Here is a 15,480-nt window from a genome sequence, read left to right on the forward strand (position 1 = left end):
AAATGTTAACTCTGTTTCTCTCTCCTCAGATGCAACCAGACCAGTTGAGATTTTCCAGTAATTTCTTTGTTTGTTTCAATAATCAAAATGTGACAGGAAGGGGTAGAAAATATACACAGAATAGTGCAGCAAATAAAGTAGAACCAGAGAGATTAATAATGGTAAAACATCAAAGCTTGAGGCTCTCTATTTGAATTTACACAGCGTTTGTAAGAAGACACATGAGTTTACGGCATCAATAAAAATAACTGAATATGACCGAATAGGTGTTATAGAGATGTGGCTACACGGTAACCAAGACTGGGAATTCATAATTCATAGTCATTTGACTTTCCAGACAAATAGGCAAAAAAGAAAGGAAATAGGGTTGGTTTGTTAGTAAAGGAAGATATTAGTGAGTTTGTGAGTAACAATACAGATGTAATCAATAATGACGAAGAGTTACTGTGGGTGGTAATAAAAAATGACAAAGGAAAGAAGTCACAGGTGGGAATTGTCTGTAAGCCCCCAAAGAGTTACCGCACTGCAGAATAAAACATAAACTGGGAAATAGTTGCAGCATGCAAGAGGGATGCTAACATTGTCATGGGGGATTTTCATCTGCATATTGACATATAAGTCAGATGGGTGAGGGTGATATGGGAGTCAAATTTATAGAGTGTGTCAGTGATTGCTTCTTAGAGCAGTTTGTTGCAGAATCTACCTGGGAATGGACTACTTTAGATCTAGTATTGTGCAATGAGAAATAGTAAGCAATCTCATAATTAAGGATCCTCTATGGAATGGTGATCAGCTGTGGATGACTAAAAAGCTGAAGAGAGAGAAAATTGATTACGAAAGTAAATTGTTTTCTTTGTCTTGTCAAACAGCAAGGGTTTCTACAAATAAGTAAAAAGAGAGCAGCTTAAGTAAGTGTGGGGCCCTTGGGGATGAAACGTGAGCATTCATATGGAGAACAGGGAAATGGCACATAATTTAAAGCAAAGATTTGTATCAGTCTTTACGGTTATACGTCGCAAACATAACAGATAAGCAAAGTGCCAGCATGGGGACAAATCCAGTAACAGTCTCTATTTTGATATACAATGTATTTGGCAAATGAATGGGTCTAAAGGCAGACAAGTTGCCAGGACTTGACAATCTGCACCCAAGAGTTTAAATGTAAGTGGGGCTGCAGAGATAGTGGAGACACTGGTCAAAATATTTCCAGCACTCACTGAATTCTGGAAGGGTTCCAGTAGATTGGGAAACTGATACTATGACACCATTGTTCTAAAAGGAGGGTAAATAGATGAGATTTTGAACAGATCTGGTAACTCAAAACTGGCATCCATCTGGTGCTGTGGGCCATCAGTAACATTGGAATTATTTTGAACCATAATCTGTAACTTTAAGGCCTGCCGTATCCCTCACTCCACTACCTGCATCAAGTTGGTGGATTTCCCCTGTTTCAGTGAAAAGTAAAGGAGGGCATGCTTGGATAGCCTCAACCCCCTACTGTACACCCACAATTATGTTACCAAATTCTGAACAGATGCTATCTACAACTTTTCTGATAACATTATCATTGGTAGGATGGATGTCAAACAACAATGAGTCAGAATACAGAAAGGAGATAGAGGGTTTTGTGTTGTGCTGCAATGATAACAATCTCTGTCTCAGGGTTGGAAAAACTGAAGAACTGGTCATTGATTTCAGAAAGAAAAGAGGAGAACATTCCCCAATCTACATTAAAGGAGCAGAGGTTGAGAGGGTGGAGAGTGTCAAGTTCCTAGGAGTGATGGTAACTGACAACCTGTCCTGGACTTCCCAAATTTATGCAATAATCAAGAATGCACAACAACACCTCTTCTTCCTCAGGCAGCTCAGGAAATTTGGAATGTCCATAAGGACCCTCACCAACTTTCACAAATGTACCATAGAAAGCATACTGTCTGGGTGCATAACAGCCTGGTATAGAACTGGTCTGTACAGGACAGTAAGAAACTATATAAGGTTATGTGCACAGCCCTGACCATCACAGAAGCCAATCTCTCATCCATGGACTCCATTTACACATTTCATTGTTGTGGAATGGCTGCCAACATCATTAAAGACCATCTCACCCCGGTAATGCTCTCTGACAATCTCTTCCATCAGGCAGAAAATACAGAGGGTGGAACATGCACCAGCGGATTCAAGAACAGCTTCTTTGCTGCTGTTATTAGACTGTTGGAAGGACCCTCTAACTTCAAGTAATGTTGATCTTGTTAATGTTGAGTTGGCCTAGTGCATGTCCTGTGAAATGTAACCTGTATGTCTTACTCCGTCCAGGTTTTTGTTTCACCCTATGATCTGTATGTTCCTTGCTTATTGTGATCTGCCTGTACTGCTCACAATCAAAGCTTTTCAGTGTCCTTAGGTACATGTGACAATAAATCAAATCAATCAAACAATCAAGAGGGAACCCAATCCAGAAATGCAAAAGACAAATCGAAAGTAGTTGCAACCATCTTTGGATGGAAGTGTCAAATAGAGGCTAGTCCTCTTTCTGACATCCCTAGCATCACAAGTGCCAGTCTTCAGCCAATTGGATTCACTCCACTTGATATCAAAAATAATTGAAGATCTTGGATACTGGACATTGGGCCTTGACTACATTCTGGAAATAGTTTGGAAACTCATGCTTCAGAATTTACCCAGCCTGAGCCAAGCTGTTCCAGTGTAGCATCAAAACTGGCATTTACCCAACAATGTGGAAACTTGCCCAAGTGCAACTTGTAAACAAACAGCAGGATAAATGTAACCTGACCAATTGTCACATCATCAGCCTAATCTTGATCAAAGGGGACATGAACAATGTTATCAGGTGGTACATGCTTAGCAATAACCTGCTGGGTTCCACAAACATCACTCATCACTAGCTTACAGAGCACTGCTCCTTCAACAACCAGCTGATGAAGGAGCAGCACTACAAAGCCAGTACTTCCAAATAAACCTGTCGGACTATAACCTGGCGTTGTGTGGTTTTCAATGGCATTATCATCACTAAATTTCACACAATTGCCATTCTTTAACCAGAAATGGAACTGAACCAGCTATTTAAATATTGTGTCTACATGAGCAAGTCAGAAGTTGAAAATGGTGCAGTGACAAACTCATTTCCTGAATCGTCATCTGCAAGCACAATTCAACATTGTGATGGAATATGTTCCTCTAGGCTAGATGAATGCACTTCCAACACCATTCAAGAAGCTTGACAACATCCAGGTCAAAATAGCCCTTTTGTTTGGCACCCTTTCTATCATCTTATACATTCACTCCCTTCGTCACCAATGCATGGTAGCAGCAGTGTTGTAAAGAATGTGTCTTTGTTTTGTGTCTTTAAAAACTGTGAAAGTCTTGTTTTTACAATCAGAGATTTAGTAAGATTACTACATAATTCACAGCAAGGAATTTGGTACTTATTATGAACTCTGTTATTTGTGGCAATGAGTTCTTGCAATGTGTAGAAGTTCAGGATCCAAGAAGTTGTTAACAAATGAAGCTGAATACTTCTCAGCTAATTAAGTAAATTTAATCCTGGAAACAAGTTACAAAAACACAGAAATTATTGCTATTGCTTTCCCCAGTAGAAGCTGCCTGTTCTCTACAGTACAAAATTTAGTTTAAATTTGAAGAAAACCAAATACTTTTCCTGCAGCAGTTGTTGTGAGCTATGATTTTAGAATTGATAAATCAGACTCATTTTTCAATGCTGGCTTCTTACAAACCAGTGGAAGCTTCCAGAAGAAGAACATCTGAATGCTAAGGTTCTGGCTAGCTGAAATAGGAACATCACAACATCAGAATCAGTAAGTAAAAACCACTGATCTTGACCAATGATCTATTTTTTCTATGCGTGTGTATATGTGTGTAAAAGGGGGAGTTTATAAGGAGATTAGAATTTTAGTTAGTAGTGCTAAGGACTGAAGGTTTATACCTGTGTACTTGTAGCTATAGTCTAATTACTTAGAATAAATAGTAATTCTTGTTTAGTATTGAACCTGACCTGTGCTTTCTATCGACCTTGGTCTGAAATTCAGGTATATATGACAGCGTACTTTCCAGGAAAAATTTTAATATTTGATATGACTCTGGAAATAGCAGAATTTGATTTATGGCAAGCTAACCCTGTGCGCCATAACAGTGTGTACCATGTACAACATGCAGTGCAGCATGGCTCCTCTGTAAAATCTTCCAAACCTGTGACTTCTACTACCAAGGGCAACAAAGGCAATAGATAAAAGGGAGTACCACCATCTGCAAATTCCCCTCCAAGCCACACACCATCCTGACTTTGAACGATATTGCTCTTCCTTCACCGTCACTGGTCAATATCTGGAACACCCTTTCTAAAATGTAGACTGCAGCATTTCAAGAAGGCGGCTTGCCATCTCAAGGGCAATTGGGGATGAAATAAATGCTGCCCTGGCTAGAGATATCCATATCTTATAAACAAATTTTTTAAAAAGTTGGATTGAAGTCAAACTTTTGCAGAGTATGACAGCATATACATTCATCCAGAAGAATCTGCACCACCCATGGAATTCTATTGGAGCGCCAATCAATGGTCTCCAATTTTCACATGAGAAATTTTAAAATTTTTCACGTGAATATAATTTCCTTTGTGTTACCATTTCATTCGCTGTCCTCTAGCAAATGGAGAAGCTGAAAGAGAAGGGTATAAATAAGTAAAGCTTTATTTAAGAAATACAAATAGATCAATCTTGCTCTAAAGATATTGGTCTTCTCCACTCGAGAACAGGTTATCACTGTCATCATTACTGATGGGTTGGAAATTGAGAATGTATCTTCCATCTTCATTCCAAACTTCAAAGCCTAACATTACAGAGAATGAACACAAGAACGTAAAATGTCAAAAATCACACAACACCAGGTTATAGTCCAACAGGTTTATTTGAAAGCACAAGCTTTCAGAGCCTCACTCTTCTTCAGGTGCTAATGAGAGAGGAGACATCTGACACAGAATTTATAAATAAAAGATCAAAGGGTCATACACTGATTTGAAAGTACTGAACAGCCCTAAGATGGCAGCTAAATTTTTAATCAGTTAGAGTGGCGATACAGGTTTCAATTGCTTAATATGCAAATCCCAGAATTTCTTTCAAGTCATTGTCCCAAAATAACTTGAGGTTTTATAAGTATAGAAGAGGTGACATCTCAGGTCAGACAATGCATTTTAGGTGTGAGGTCTTGTTTAGAATCTGTCTGAGTCTTAGTCTTAACCTGGAGTCAGGAATTTATAAAATGCCACATCAACTGACTGTCCAGAAATTGACTGCTTTTTGAGCAAAATAGACTGTATCTGCAAATACAAATTCACCGTGTGTGTATGTGTGCGCGCACGTGTGCACTTGCGCGCACAAGAGAGTGTCTGCCCTAATTCAGGAAAATGTAGAGTATCCCATCATGTTAATGGCTTGATGGTTCAGACGTGGACTGTCCACAGGATTGTACAATACGTTTACATCAGTTGTGTGACCCTTCGATCTTTTACTTCTAAATTCTGTGTTGGATGTCTTCTCTCTTACTAGCACCAGAAGAAGATGTGAGGCTCCAAAAGCTTGTGTTTTCAAATAAACCTGTCGGACTATACTCTTCTGTTGTGTGACTTTTGATCTTGTCCAACCCAATCCAACACCAGCATCTCCCCATCAAGAATGTAAACAGTGAGAAGAAGAGCAAAGAGACAACCCAAATTTAATAATATTTACAGATTGCAGAGGTGCCAGTGATGAATTCCAGAGAGACAGCCTGCATAAGAGACCAACAGACAAGGAAATAATTATTGAAATAAATAAAATCACAACTGAGATCATAAATAACTGAGACAGACCCATAGTATTATAATAAAAAAATAGATTAATATATTTAAGAAATAATAGAAATTTTGACTTATGACTCAAAAGGAAGAAGAGCTCTTATACCAATAAAATAGAGAGTACAGAACATCCACAACCTCAAAAAGAACCAATTTGGTGAGATTGAGATAACTCCTGTGAAATTTGGGACTTTGGAGGAGATTTATAGAATATATACATAAAAGGAACAAAGATTTGGAGGAAGATGTAGACTAATTTGGTTAACATCAGAAGTATGTATAATGATGATATAATGATTATGTCGGATTACATAAGTAATTAGAAAGGTTTGGAAGACGTCAAGTACTTTAACGTGATGTGAAGCGAACATAGATAAAGGATGGCACGGTGGCTCAGTGGTTACATTAGGTTACAAGAACAAGGGAACATATTTACTGAAACTGCACTAAAAACAAAGAAGTGTTTATTTACACTCAGATACACCTAACCTACACATCCCTGAACACTATGAGCAAGTTAGCACAGCCAGTTCACCGAAGTTGCACATCTTTGGATTGTGGGAGGAAACTGGAGCACCTGGAGGAAACCCTCACAGACACAGGGAGAATGTGCAAACTCCACACAGACAGTTACCCGAGGCCGGAATCAAACCTGGATGCTTGGCGTTGTAAGGCAGCAGTGCTAACCACTGTGCCATCCTACCGCCACCGCTGCCTGCATAAGATCCTGCGAAGCCACTAGGAACAAAAATTCCCCAAAATCAGCATCCTCGACCAGCTAATATCCCCAGCATCAAGGCATTGACCAGCCTTTATTAGCTACAATGGGCCGGGCATGTTGTCCACGTGACCAACACAAGATCCCAAAACAGATGCTCTACTCCCAGCTTTGAAAACACAGGCGAGCCCCAGGTGGACAGAGGAAGTGCTTCAGTGATACCCTCAAGGCCTCACTGGCTAAGTGCAGTATTCACTGATATGTGGGAATCACTGGCCTAAAACTATCCGAAGTGGAGAAGTTGCATCCAGGAAGGTGTCGAGCACCTTGAGACTTGCCAGCAGGAGAAAATGGAAACCAGACGAAAGAAGCAAGAAGAGCGCCCTGCTACACCAATGACCCCACCCATCCCTTCCCGTGACCAACACCTGCCTCAAGTGTAACAGAGCCTATAGTAACCACATTGTCTGTAGAGCCACCTATGGACTCACCCTGAGAGTGGAAAAGAGTCATCCTCATCTGTGAGGGACCGCTAATGATGATGACTGGCTTGTGCCATTGTGATGTTGGAATGGCTTTACATGAAATCAGGAAGTGAATAGTTTATTGAAGAGTATGCACCCTCTGACGTGTTCTTCTGGGCATACCATTTATGAAGTTGATCTAGTTAAGTTTCTGGTTAATATTGAGCTATTAATTGTGGGGGATTTAATGACTGTAATAATTTTGAATATCAAAGAAAATAGTTAGACCCTCTCATGTTAGAATTGGTTGTTGCCTGATACTTATACAGCATGAAGAGCTTATGCCCGAACTATCGACTCTACTGCTCCTCATGCTGCCTGATCTGCTGTGCTTTTCCAGCACCACACGCTTTGACTTGTACAGCATGGAAGTTATTTTCCACTTAGCAGTTGAAATGTGAATGCTGTCTGGGTGTTGCTGAAGTTGCTGCCCAGTCTGACAGCAGTGTGTCTCAGGACACCTCTGTTAGTAGAAGTACCATCAAGCCACTGTGGCAGATGGAAATTGAAGTCCCTTGCACGAAGCACAATCTGTTCCCTTACTCTTCATTGTGCTTCTTCCAAATTGTGTCCAGACTGATTCATCAGTTCAGTAAAGACTGCAAATGGTAAACAAACAAAGGTTTCCTGATGGATGTTTGACTGATGTGACGAGACTTTATGGAGGCCAGAGTCCATGTTAAGGACTCACAGGGCCACCTTGTCTGACAGGAGGACACTGTGCTGCTACCTCTGGTTTTGCTGATTGGCAGAAAATTGAAGTGTTGGTGATGGAAGAGTTTAGCTGTAGAATATTATGGATAAACTGAGATAATCACAATCAAGCATTGCTTCACTTTATCTGAGCGATAACAGTCCCAATTTTGACCAGTCTTCTGTTGTTAATGAGGAGAACATTATAGGGTCAGCTGGCATGCATATGCCTTTTTTGAAATCTGTTATGACATGGCGGTGATCCTCTCTGTTAATTAAACCAAACACCTAGAAAAGCTCACTTCGTCTTGTAATCTGTTAAAATATGAGTGACAGAAAACTCCTAAATTCCACTAATTAAAGAAAATAATATCAATTTATTCTTTAACTTTAAAAGTGAACATTAAGCAGCAATTACTCACAACTCTAAGTCCCCCTTTCTTTTAACTGCTTATTACTTGCCTCCAGCTCTACAATAATATACTGTTCCAATAGAACTCTTATTAAAATTACATCAACTTAATTTCAAAGCCATACAGCAGCTGTCGTCTTTTATGTCTGTTTTCTTCCACCTGAAGAGTCTTCTTTCTTTTTATTGTGAAGATGTTTCATATAAAAAGGTACCTTTGATAGAGACTGTTCCTAATTTCTTGGCTTTTGATGGTAGTTGCTCTGTCTGATTTTCAAAATGCCTGCCTTTTTTGTATCCCCAACATCAGATCGTCTCATTGGTTCAATGTTGGCAAAACAATAACTGTAAACTTGATTGGGTTTTAGTATCCTGGGGCATAATTTAAACTGATTGAATTGTTGTCGAAACAGCAACCAACTCAGGCATGGATGTAACTTTGCTCGCTGAGCTGCAAGGTTTGTTTTCAGATATTTTGTCACCATACCAGGTATCATTATCAGTGAGCCTCCGGTGAAGCGTGGTGTTATGATTTCGATCTATGTGCTTAGGTTATAGAAAATGGGACATAACACTAGCGCTATGGTAGTATGGTGTCACCATACCAGGTATCATTATTAGTGAGCCTCCGGTGAAGCGTGGTGTTATGATTTCGATCTATGTGCTTAGGTTATAGAAAATGGGACATAACACTAGCGCTATGGTAGTATGGTGTATGGTGAAGAAACGTCTGAAATCGAATCTTCCTGCTTAGCGAGCAAACTTACAACCAGAATCTCAACCTGAGCTACAAATCTTCTCAAAACTCGCTAACTCAGATAACTACTTCATAGCCAAATGTTACGTATTTTCAATTTTGCAGTACACTGAGATTGCTCTTGTAAGCTCTCAGTACAGAGCAGCATTCACTCTCTCTTAAAGGTGCAGTACATGCCTTCAACTTCATAACAAATCCAATTTTAGATTAAAGTTGAGTAATCTTTATTTGCTTTTTCCTTATTTGCACTTATTTATTACAAATGAAAGGCTTGCTAGATAGCATCAGATGACATGTAAGAGTCAATTACATTGCTGGGGAGTCACCTACAGGCCAGCTCAGATGGCAGATCTCATTTCCTAAAAGACATGCAATCAAATATTTAGATTCATACAATAAATGATCTGATATTTAATGGTTACCATTAATTTATTCCAGATTCCTTTTAGTTTTTCTAATTAACCTGTCGAGTCTTGTTGTTAGACGCCTCTGAAGCATCTGAGACTTGAACCCAGGCCTCCTGGCTCAGGTAGAGACAGTACCACTGTACCACAAGAGCCCTTCCAGTTTAGCTTTTTCAGAATCCATGAACAGCCCATGGAATTTAAGTTCATAATCCTGGATTATTCATCCAGACATATGGATTCTCAGCTCACTTAGGAGGTTTTATTCTTTGAAAACAATAATATTTAACAGCCAAACAGAGAAAGGGTAAGTATTGTATGTAAAACAACTGCTGGAACCATATGTTGTAATTAAATATTTGGATAATTGGTGCCTCTGAAGTTTCATTTGACCAATACAATGAACTAATATAATGAGTTATTACTATTGATTTATTTAAAGAAAAAACAAGTCTAAGGGCACTTGGTCCCTACCTCTGGACCAAGAGCTCCAGGTTCAAACCCCACTTGCTTCAGTGATGTGTGGTAGCAACTCTGAACAGGTAGATTAGAAATAAAAAAAACAACTCTGTGCTCTTATGGCCTCTAGTGGAAAAAATGTCCTATAACATTTAATTTTTGTGCAGATAGTTGCTTTCATAAAGCCATTTGCGACTTGTTACTCTGCACATTTACATACTAAGCCAACAACAAAAAAATAAGCAAATGTAAATTGGCATGACCTTTTGTGCTGGTATTGGATCAACTGGAAGAAGCAATAATGTTGCATAGAAGTTGCACTTGTAAAGTATTTGACACAACAGTAAAACCAAACTCTGTAAACATGCTTATCATAATTTTATGATCAAAAAGTGTTCATCATCCTGATTAGTAGACTGTCCCTACAGTTGTCAGGCATATAATCTTCTCAGGCCAGGTGAGTGACAGTATGATTTTGTCACCTAATTAGGATGACCAACTGTCAGGGAATAAATCAAGAGAACTTGCATGGCAAATCTTAAGCTGAGGAGGAAAATAGTGATTCAACCATGTGGGTGCATTTTATGCATGTTCAACATTTGAGGAATTAAATACAGGACAATATGCTTCCAACCCAGGTATTATCCCAGGTCATTGGACAATCACCTTAAATATGAGTCAGATCCATAATACCTGGAATGATTGGGCACCCTGACCCCAAGTTATATAACAGTGTAGAGTCGTAGAGTCGTACAGCACAGAAACAAATCCTTTGCTCCGATCAGTCCGTGCTGAACATAATCCCAAACTCCACTTATCCCACCTGCCTGCTCCTCGCCCATATCCCTCCAAACCTTTCCTATTCATGTATCTATCCAAATATCTTTTAAACATTATACCCACATCCACCACTTCCTCAGGGAGTTCATTCCACATGCGAACTACTCTCTGTGTAAAAAATTGCCTCTCATGTCTTTTTTAAATTGCTCTCCTCTCAACTTAAAATTGTGAACCATAGACTTGAAATCCTTCATCCTAGAGAAAAGACAGCTACCATTAACTCTGTCTATACCTCTCATAATTTATAAACTTCTATCAGGTCCCCTCGGAACCTCCTACTCTCCACTGAAAATCTCCCCCCCCATCCAGCATTTCTTTATAACTCAAACCTTCCATACCCTGAAACATCATGGTAAATCTCCTCTGAAACCTCTCCAGCTTAATAACATCATTCTTATAGCTGTGCGACCCGAAATGGACACAGTGTTCCAGAAGGGGCTTCTCCAATGTCCTGTATAACCTCAACATGACTTCCCAACTCCGATACTCAAAGGACTGAGCAATGAAGGCAAGCATGTCAAATGCCTTTTTTAACCACCGTGTCTATATGTGACACAAACTTTAAAAAATTATGTCCCTGCAAAACTAGATCCATCCGATATACAACAATAACCAAGGCTCTAGTATAGCTGAAACCTGAACTTGAGTGCCTTGAACATTATAGAGAGAAAGGAGCATACATTACTTTAAATAATCGAAGTGAAATAAATGGATACAATACAATTAAATGTAATTCTAGGACTGATGACAAGAGTTTTTTGGAAAGTAGGAATAATTGATGTGTAGATTGAACAGTAGAGGCCAGAACCTTGGAGGTGGCAAGAGAAGTTATGAGATTCATTTAGAAGAATCATTAATAAATCGATTTAATGCTAATTCTGGATGAACAGGTCAAAAAAACCTTTCACAATTTTGAGCAAAAATATGATGCAGAAAAAGGAGACTATTTGCCTCTGAACCTAAATGATCTCTTTAAAATAACCAACTAAACAGTTTGCTCCTGCTCTTTCTGCATAGCCTTGTAATTTTTTGCCCATCAAATAAATAAGTTATTTTCTGTTACAAGTTATTGTAGCATTTTATTCCATTTCCTATTCAGCCAATGTATTACCAATCATAATTTACTGAATACAATTAAAGAAAATTGTCTTTTCTGGCCTCATCTGATTTACTGTGTCTGTTTTGCTAATTACATTGAATCAGTGCTGCTTGGTTACTAACCCTTCTGCCAGTGAAGTTGAGACCAGAATGGCCACAGAATTCCAGTTGAGATCTAACCAATATTTTGACATAACATTCTTTAATTTCTACCAATGAACCCAAGACAATACCAACAATAGAAAATATCCAATGTTCTTTATTAAAGTGAAGTATACTGCAAAAAGCTTACTCATACAATGCTTACAATCAAAACAGAACCTTTTCTGTGAAATGGTCTGAAGATTAGACCAGAACTGCTCCACCTCAACTTCCAGCTTTTGATCAGATGATTCCTTCCCCAACCTAACTAATTCTGCCTGTGAGACTTTTAATTTTACATACTCTTTCCAGAAAAAGGTGTGCATCCAAAAGTTTAACATAATCCAATCTCCAGCAAGTGATCAGTTTGACCGCTGACAACCTTCACAAACATGTTATCATTTCAATATGGACTCGATCACTTAACTCATTAAGACTTCCTTGTGTCTCCTTAGAAAGAGGCTTATCTCTTGATTTTAATGAACTCTGACTTTGGTTTATAGCTTGCTTTTGCTTTTCACCACTGTTATTGTCATCTAATCAACATTATGATGTTTATACATGTCACAAAGCTGGTCCTTTCTCAAAGTTACTGTGCTCTTGAGTTTTTTTTCAGAGAGGGGAGTAATTGGCCAGGAACCTACTATACTGGGTTTAAATAGATTATTGGGACATTTTTTTGTTGATACCTAACTTCAGGTAGAAAGCTTTCAAGTCTTTTTTAAAAAACTGGTATAATCAAGGTGGCGTGGCCAGCTCTCCAGCTGCATAGGTCAGTTCAGTTCAGGGGTTAGGTTAGAACAATGACTGCAGATGGTTTACTGCTCCTCGGATGCTGCCTGAACTGCTGTGCTCTTCCAGCACAACTAATCCAGTTCAGGGGTTAGTTGAGTCAGGGTCACAGTTGAAACTGGAAACTCTCTCCCTCCTTCTACCCTTCTGACTTTGTAACCTGCAAGGCTTTTTGTGTCAGTTTTACTCTTTGTGCTATTGGGACTGTTGCAAGTATTTTGGAATAGCATCATTAAGTTGGGATAGCCTGTCGAGTGTGGATGGGATAAGTTATTCAGGTATTCTATTTTCAGTTTGTTGTGTTTAATTCTGTAATTCTGCAAATAAATTCTGTTTGTTTAGAACTTTGCAGCAGGACCAGCTGATTCACTCCAGGAACATCCACTTCACACTTATCTGAAACAAATAGCAAAGTTACAGTCTGGGCTACCTGCTTAAAAATGTTTTGACGGGTCGGGTCTGGTCCATAACACACAGCACAATTCTATGATGCACACAAGTTCAACTGATAAACAATCCTCATCTGGTTTACTGTGTCTGTTTTAAAGCAAATCTTTATATTTCTTTTCGTGAATTACTGTGACAGTTCAGTCCATTACTGCTGAGTTATGATGCGTGATATCAACATGTTCCTTCAGCAAAGCACAAAAACACCTGTGTCGACACCGTCCCCCACTTTTTCCTCCTCTATATTGATAGTTGTATTGGTGCCACCTCTTGCTCCCATGAGGAGGTTGGACAGCTCATCAACTTCACTAACACTTCCACCCTGATCTCATGTTCATCTGGACCTTCCAGGACCTCTCCATCTCCATCTCTGGTGACCGACTCAACACGGACATCTATTTCACAGCTACTTGGACTACACCTCTTCCCACCACCCACTCCTGTAAAAATATGATCCCTTACTCTCAATTCCTTTGCCTCTGCCATATCTGCTCCCAGGAGGAGCAACCCCACTCCAGGACATCCCATATGGCCTCCTATTTCCAAGATCTTAATTTCCTCTTCTACATGATCAACAATGCTCTCCAGCACACCTCCTCCACTTCCTGCACCTTCACCCTTGAACCCCATCCCTCCAACCACAACTAGGATAGAAACTCCCCCACTCCTTACCTTTCACCCCACTAATCTCTGGATACAGTGCTTTATCCTTTGCCATTTCCACCACCTAGAATCAGACCCCGCCACCAGACGTATATTTCCCTTCCCACCCCTATCTGCATTCCACAGAGACCATTCCCTCTGTGACTCCCTTGTTAGGTCCATCCTCCCCACCAACCCACCCTCCACTTCTGGCACATTCCGTAGCAGCTGCAGGAGGTGTAAAATCTGCGCTAACATCTCCCCCCTCACCTCAATCCAAGGATCCAAATGATCTTTTCACATCCAGCAGAGATTTTCCTACACATCTACCCACCACATCTTCTGTGTCCTTTGTTTTCGATGGGGTCTGCTCTACATTGGAGGGTCAGGATGCCAACTCACAGAGCATTCCAGGGAACATACCTCAGACACACCCACCCAACAAACCCACCATCCTGTGGCCAACCACTTCAACTCGTCCTCCTACACCACCATGGACATGCAAGTCCTAGGTCTCCTCTACTGTCAAATCCAAGCCATCTGACAACTGGCGGAAGAACACCTCATCTTTCACCTTGGTACTGTTCAACCACATGACATCAATGTTGACTTCACTGGTTTCCAAATCTCCCCCCCACCACCTTATCCTAGATCCAACCTTCCCATTTGGCACCTGCCTTTTCATCTGTCCCACCTGTCCATCTTCCTTCCTACTATCTGCTCCATCCTCCCACTGACCTTACACAATCACCCCCACCTGCATCCACCTATCACATTCCCAGCTACCTTCCCCTCAGCCCTACCCCCACCCTCCTATTTATCTCTCAGCCCCCTGCCCCCTCACATTCCTGATGCTCAAAACGTCGACTCTCCTGCTCCTTGGATGCTGCCTGACCTGCTATACTTTTCCAGCACCACACTTTTCGGCTCTGATTCTTCAGAATCTGCAGTGCTCACTTCTTCTCATATGATACACAGTCCTGCCAGAGAAATTCATGAAAATCCAAATCTGAACAACACCATGGGTTGCACTCAAGGCAGCTACAATGGGGAAGAAATTGTCACCCATCCCTCCTATAACTTGCTTTGCAAAACCTGTCTGGAAAGAAATTGAATGTTTTTTTGTTGAGGTTTGTTCTGATGTAGTTTGTAGTTTTCTGTATATAAGCTCATTTATCATATAACACGGTGATATAGGATCTTATTGAGTCAGATATCTTGAAGTTTACTGATAACATGAACTACTTAACTGCCATAACATCACAGACTTACTCATAGAGTCCAGAATCTATGCTTACTGATGTAACTGTATATTACACACCTAACTGACTATTTGAAGACATTACACTGCCTTTATGATACAGAGAGGGTGGTATCTTACAGATGCCTGAACAATGTGGACAATGGCAGAATTATACGATTTGGATGTTGTGAGCAACTCACTGCATTTTTAAAACATTTTTAATCAACCTAATCAGATATGTTATGATGCACATGTGGAGCAGGTGGGACTTGAACCCAGGCTTTCTGGCCTAGTGGTAGAGACACTTATTGTGCCACCAGAATCTTCACTTCATCTTTTGTGTGCCTGTTGGGGGATGGGGGTTGGTGGAGGGGGGTGGGGAGGAGGGTGCACAAAGCAAGATCCTTGCTAAGCAGCAGCTTTTTGCCAGTTAAGAGGTATTATTGCTCG

General features: G+C 40.1%; 1 pseudogene; it reads left to right on the top strand.

Moving 5' to 3' along the window:
- The first annotated feature begins 1,534 nt into the window (after positions 1-1,534).
- Positions 1,535-2,238, top strand: LOC148149636 (uncharacterized; annotated as a pseudogene).
- Positions 2,239-15,480: the final 13,242 nt, after the last annotated feature.

Source organism: Chiloscyllium plagiosum, unplaced genomic scaffold, assembly GCF_037043375.1.
Source record: "Chiloscyllium plagiosum isolate Xiang-an unplaced genomic scaffold, Cpla_swu_hap1 HiC_scaffold_7, whole genome shotgun sequence".
NCBI lineage: Eukaryota > Metazoa > Chordata > Chondrichthyes > Orectolobiformes > Hemiscylliidae > Chiloscyllium > Chiloscyllium plagiosum.